This window comes from Podarcis vaucheri, assembly GCF_965113315.1.
Source record: "Podarcis vaucheri genome assembly, chromosome: 5".
NCBI lineage: Eukaryota > Metazoa > Chordata > Lepidosauria > Squamata > Lacertidae > Podarcis > Podarcis vaucheri.
Window position 1 is genome coordinate 25,911,314 of NC_138763.1, and position 7,245 is coordinate 25,918,558.

Below are 7,245 nucleotides of genomic sequence, written 5' to 3' on the forward strand. Positions count from 1 at the left end.
CTCCATGGCTGGTGCCTCTCAACCCTCCTCTAGATCCAGCCACTCCATGACACAATATCAGGGGTTGATTTGATTTGTCATATTTCTATGCCAGGCAAAGGCACTCAAGGAGGGTGCAAAGCGGGGTTGGTGAGGGCTGTGGCCTCCAGAGAGTCCTGAGGGCCAGATGGAAAGGTTTGGAGGGCCAGAGGATACCCATCCCTGGTGAAGGGCTTTCACAGGATTGGGACTGCCAGTATCACTGGCAAAGCAGATCCCACTATCCCTACAGGTAACTGGTTCCATTTCACAAGAACGAAGAGTCTTTAAGGAATAACTTAAGGTCCGAAGAGTTTGTCACCAGAGCTCTGCTTATTGTGTCCCAGGGGGGAGAAGTGAAACAAGCCTGCTATAAGAGCATGGCTGGGTGAGCTTGAAATGCAAAGACAGGTGGCTGATTTATTCCCGCAGCAGCTGAATCTTCCCCCTTGGCTACAGAAAAGGTGACACTGTTTTAGGCATCGTCACAACATGGTTGGTTTGTTTTATGACACAGCACACTTCACTGTCTTTTCTTTTCTTTATTTTATTTTTTATTTTGAGAAAGTAACCATAAATAAATAAGAATAAAAATGTGCACCCCAACACCGAGACCGTTCCATTGTAACTATCCAACCTCCCAAAATATCAACACCTCTTGCACTGGTTTGACCCCTTTCCATTTTAACAGTACAAATTGCACAAACACCCTCTGTATATCCTTAAAATAATTTCTGCTACATATTCCCCATCTTACCTTAATGGCACATATTAATTTATCATTAACAGCTATATCTCACACCTCTTTATACCATTCTTCCATTTTATATTCTGCTTGCCCCTTCCACTTCCTAGCTATAATAATTTGTGCTGCTGTCAATAAATTTGTGAACAAGTCCTTCATAGCCTGTGAACCTTCCACCTCATCATAAATTGATAATAATGCTACCTCTGGACTTTTGGCCAGCTTTAACCCAGTGATTTCTGTTATCTCCTTAAACAACCTTTGCCCCAAAAAATTGTACATATTTACACTCCCACCACATGTGAACATAATTCCCTGTTTCCTGGCATCCCCTCTAACATAACACCAAATATTCCTTGTTTATTTGATTTAACCTAACTGGTGTTAAATACCATCTCCAAGCTAATTTATAACAATTTTCTTTTAATTCTTATACTTCTTATTACATACTCCAGGATGTGATTAAATGATTTGATATTATATGATAACATCATCAGAGAACTTGGTTGGTGGTAACCAGATACCAAAATTTGTAAGTGTTTTTAAGTGAGGCAATAGCCCACAATGACGTTTGCAACATGCAAGCTTGCTAGCAGTGCTACATTTTCTATGAGAAGGAAGAAAAAGGGAAAAGCAAATTCTCAACTGTAGTACATGGAGAAAGATGACCTGCAATGAAGGAAACCTAGGAGAAATAGAAGTGCCCGGTTAATTGGGTTTTATTTGCTGTTTGTGACCTGGTTGCTAAGCTTTCTTTTGGACCAGTTTTGATGGTTGTAGAGTAAGCCTGTAGATCAGGGCCTCTTGACTACACAGTTAATCTTCCCTCAATTCAACATGCCCAAGCAAATGGTTAAAAACAACAACCCAGAAAAGAAGAAATACATCTCCCTCCTGGCACTTCAGACTTTTATTAGAACCAATTTAAAATGAATAAAGACACTCCAAAATCCTTAACACCCCTGGTATCTGCTGGACTGATGATTCAGCCTTTTAGTCTGGCTAAGTGGTGTGTGTGTGTGCACGCATATAAGCTAAGAAAGAAAGAAAGACTGCGTTGCCAACCACTGCCCTATGATTTACAAATAAAAGATGATCCCATGACTGGCAGTATTTCCCTCAGTGCAGGACTGCCACTTTTTCTCAGTAAAGAGCAGCATGATGTGCTAAGACTGGGAAGTCACAAGGGAGTACCGTAAAATCTGAAGGGGCCGTAACACATGAGACCCACAGGAAAAGAAAAACTTGGCAAAGAGTAATGACTCATGAGGCAGACTGACTGATGTAATGAATACCATTCGTAAAAATAAGTAGGTAAAATAATTGCCACTTTTTAGGGGTTTTTTGGCTGGGCCCTTACGAGCTGCACAGTAGCCAGAAATTCAACAGGTAAAACAGTACCGCTCATTGCATCTCAGTGCAAGGAAGACTGTACTTGTTGAACACAGGGCCATTATAAGAAGCTTTGAATAACTCTCTGTCCTTGTAAATCAGAGGGGCAAGGCTGCAAAAACACCACACATTAAAAGCAACCTCTCCATAACCCAAGAATCCTGTTTGTAGTTCTGATGAGGGAAAACTACAATCCCCACAGGTTCCTTGCAGGCAATTTTGAATATGCTTTGGATACTTAGTGTGTACACAGCCCAAGGCAGAATATTTAATTTGTATTGGTAAACCTTCTCCCTTTATTCTTTGTACAGTTTCTGCTGGCTCCATGACGGATCTTTTCTTCCCACTGAATGTTCTATGCAAAGGCTCTTGTAAAGTTTGCTCTAAAATGGACTCCGTTCAAAACCCTTTTGTACTTTGGTAAAAGAGCAAGTTATGGAGAGTAGATCTTGGCTGCTTTGCTTAATAGGTAGAAGTTTCTCTTCACCCAGAGAACACTCAATTAAATAACTCTAGGCTGCTTGTTATTTAAAGTGGATCGCTGCTTTCAAAGAGAAGTTGTTTCTATTTGAGGGGAACGTTTTCCTTTCAGGACCTTTTCTTCTCCTTCTTTTAGGCTCTGTTTGAACTCTGCTTACGTCGTTTCTCTGGCAAACCTCACGCCAGGATTGATTCTTCTCCCCACTCCAGTGTAAATGCAAAGGGAAACCCAGTGAAGTTAATTGAGCTAAACCGGTCTAAACCTGGAGAAAGACAAATTACTGAGAGCTTTACTTGAGCAAGGAACAACCCTTCACTGTTGCTTCTCGAAATTGTGACACGTAAATTATAGACTACGGTTTTACAGGAGAAAACAGGATTTGAGGGCTGGTAGAGTCTATTTCTGGCCCTAGAAGAGGGTGTGTTCTCTAGGCAAAGCAAGGAGTTCCAGTTCTGAGAGGTCAGCTCTTCATTTCCAGAGTCCAGCCTCAAGATTTGTAGTCTTGTCTGTGCATTGGGGCAGGGATAGAACTGCACCTGTTGGCCAGCCCCTAACTTCTTCTTCTTCTTCTTCTTATTATTATTATTATTATTATTATTATTATTATTATTATTATTCTGCCCTCGGGCAGAAGATATAGTCGCACCAACAGGGTAAAGAACAGCTTCTATCCATGGGCTGTTAGGCTGCTGAATGAAAAGATAACAACAGGGCAACTGACTTTCGGGTTTGGTGGGTGTGCGTCAGGAAACGAGGGGAATTAAGACTATATGGGATCGGCAGAAATGACTGGCAGAATCTGAGACCAGGGGAAAGAGACGGCGGAAGAAGATTGGAAGAAATTTAAGAACTATCTTAAGAAACATTGTAAAATTAATGAGTGTTAAAATGATGTGGCTTTAGAAAGTAAGTGGATTACAGCTGTAAAGATTAAGTTAAAAGAAAAGAAAGGTTAACAATTAGATAAAATTAAGGGTGAGGATTTGCTGAACTAAATATTTGAAATTGGAATGCAGAAAGGGGAGGTATGAGGAGGTCGGTGAAGTAAGTTTTAAGAAAATAAGGATTTGAAATTATACTTGTTTTTTCTTGTTTGTGTTTGTTTGTATTGTTGTGTTTGATTATATAATTTGTGAAACTTTAATAAATATCTTTTTTTAAAAAAAGGAAACGAGGGGAATTAAGACTAAGAGAGCTGAGTGGGAGGTGCTCGTGTTTTCTCACTTATACAAGTTGTACAAGTGACAATAAAGTCTTTCAATTATGCACCCAACCTCTGACATCCGGGGTTATCCAATGACGCTCAATGGAAAGCGGTTAAGAACAGAGAGAAGGTATGGTGAGACAACGTGGTGCAGTGGTTAGAGTGCTGGACTAGGACCTGGGAGACCAGGGTTCAAAGCCCCACTGAGTCACGGATATCACCAGATGACCTTGGGCTAGTCACTCACTCTCAGCCTAACCTATCTCACAGGGCTGTTGTGAGGATAAAACGGGGAGGAGAAGAGCTATGTATGCCACTTTGAGCTCCTTGGAGGAAAGGTGGAATATTATAAAGGCAGTTAAGATAAATAAACAAATGGAAGTCATTCATCACACAGCACATAGTTCAGTATGGAATTGACCCAAGATACGTTCACCAGCTAAGGTGACTTTGAAACAGGACTGGACAAATTCGCAGAGGATAAAGCTATCAATGGCTATCAGTCATGATGGGTATCTACTATGTTTACCAGAAGCAGAGTACCAGTTGCTGGGAAAGAACAGCAGGAGAGGGCAATTGTCCTCATGCCTAAATATGAATGGTCTTCCCATATGCATCTGGCTGGCCGATGTGCAATGTGGGATGCTGGAGTAGATAGGCCTTCAGCCTAATCCAGTAGGACTCTCCCTCAGGAAGTTGAGTCAGATCAGAGGGTCCGTTCACTCACAAGCGGCACCTCAAGCCAATGGAGAAGCTTTGAAGCCCTGTTCTGACTGCGCCATACCCCATATGGAAATGTAGGTTGAGCCCAGGAGATGGAGCTGCTTTTGTACTAGAATGGCAATAGAATCAGAAACCAATTAACTTCTGAAAAGAGAAGTGCCCGTTCTAGCCTGGTCTGGAATATCTTATATCATGGGTAGGCAAACTAAAGCCCGGGGGCCGAATCCAGCCCAATTGCCTTCTAAATCCAGCCCGTGGATGGTCCAGGAATCAGTGTGTTTTTACATGAGTAGAATGTGTCCTTTTATTTAAAACGCATCTCTGGGTTATTTGTGGGGCATAGGAATTCGTTCATTTATTATTTTATTTTTCAAAATATAATCCGGCCCCCCACAAGGTCTGAGGGACAGTGGACCAGCCCCCTGCTGAAAATGTTTGCTGACCCCTGTCTTGTATCAACATGCGGTCCCAAATGTGTGCATCGCTGGTGGGCGCATTGTTTAATCTGGTGAAAGAATCCCTTTTTCTCTCTTATCCCACTTCCAACCCTCTGAAACAGGCAACGCTTCTGTGTCCTAAGGCTCCTCCCTAGAGACAGGAAGGAACTTACCAGAAGAGGTCAGGGAGGCGGTCCTTTTTGTGCAACACAAAACTGCTTGGGTTGCTAGCTCCTGGAGAACAGAGCTGTTTGACAGTGGAATTTGCTGCCAAGGAGTGTGGTGGAGTCTCCTTTTTTGGAGGTCTTTAAGCAGAGGCTTGACAACCATATGTCAGGAGTGCTCTGATGGTGTTTCCTGCTTGGCAGGGGGTTGGACTCGATGGCCCTTGTGGTCTCTTCCAACTCTATGATTCTATGAATGTGTCTTTCCTTTCAGAATACAAGTAATAATTATTGAATTTTTTTTAAGGAAGAAAAAAGCTGTTTGAATAATATGCTGGCACAATGTAACTAGTGCTAGAAGTTGCAAAATTTGAAAAAGTTTCTTGTATTAAATTCTTTCTTGGAGAGCAAGGCCTCAATGAAGCTGAATATTGGAAGATTCTGGATGGTTAGAAGAAAGTATTTTCTTTTGGGAATTATAGAGACAGAACTACCTAAATTGTATAGAAATTTATTTATGTATGTTACTACAGCAGCAAGAATACAGCTTGCCCCAAAGTGTAAAGATGCAGAAGTCCCAGCAAAGGAAGAATGAAAATGAAGACTTATGGAATATGGAGAAATGGTGAAACTCACCGGAAGAATAAGAAATCAAGATAACAAACTTTTTATAAAAGAAGGGGAAATGGTTTATTGAATATTTACAGATAAATTGCAAACAGATAAAAACATTGGCAGCATTATTGTAATAACCTGCAGTTTCATAATGTAGGTAATTAAATGAGCAAAAGAGATATTAAAAAATAAATTTAAGGAACCGCAGAAAGAGAGGGAATGGAGTCAAACTTTGAAATGTTAAATTGATTGTAAAACTAATGAAATGTAAGTGGTCCATGTTCCACAAGCATATAGTAAGGTTGGTAGTAAAAAAGCTTTGTAAATAAGCATTTTGGTTTCCCTGCGAATGTCCCGGCATCCAGCTGGCCACTTTTGAGTATAGGATGCTGAACTACATGGGTCAACTGGCCTGACCCTGCAGGCTTCTCTTACAAGGGCCAGCCAAACGCCTGTGGGATTTCCCCCTGCTCCTCAGGCAATATATTGTGGGAATGGGTGAGCCAGCAAGCAAATCCAGTTTGACCTTAAGTTTTGTTTTCGCTTGCTGGCCCTATCAAAATACCTACCATTTATCTGGGGCAAAGTTCTTTGAACAAGAGCAATGTTGTCATCTCAGATGGGACAGAGTCAATCTGACGCAGCTGGTTTTTTCCCAGTCGACAATGGGTTAACTAACATACCACTGAAAAACCAGAAGAATGGCAAAGGGGCCAAAAATTCTAGTTAAAACTGGCCTAACATCATTCGACTATCCCTGAATACAGGTATCTGTCAGGACAGTTATGGTTTGGTAAGCCGATAAGTAGGGATGGGTGTATTAGTGTACAGATTGTTCCTTCTGTTTTTTATATTCAGGGTGTGAGTGCTATTGTTTTCTTAGCCAGAGCGCTGCCACCCACACAGGCGAGGTATTTTTGCCAGGCTTGGCAGAACCTGAAGATTTGCAGGAATACCAAAAGTATTTTCGGGGGAATACACCTAAGGGCGGACCCCCCCCCCCCCAACAAAAAAGCTCAGAGAGGAATGAAAGTGTGCAGTGGCTACAGAATGTTGACTGCCTGGAAGAAAGTATAAGAACTGGGTGATGGCGGCGGCGGAATGTAGAATGGATAGAATCCTGAAAAGAAGCCCTCTGCACTGCAACATTTTGTTGTAGTTCATTTGTATCCAAAGTCCATGAAGCTGACAACCCTGACATTAATTTTCTTCCCCATGTAATGGCTGGGAAAACAGCCCCATTTCATGCCTGCAACCCATGACCCAACTATAACCCCCTTTTAATCCAGGAAGAGACTTGGCTGCGCCCTTGCCAATTCTCATGTTTCCTCAAATGTACACCACAGGGTTTTCTCAAGCACCCTCAGCTTATGTGGACTTCCCCTCATTGGCCAGCAGCTGAATGATGACATCATCTGCCAATCACGTCTACCTTGATTAAAGAAGCATAAAATAGAGCATTACGC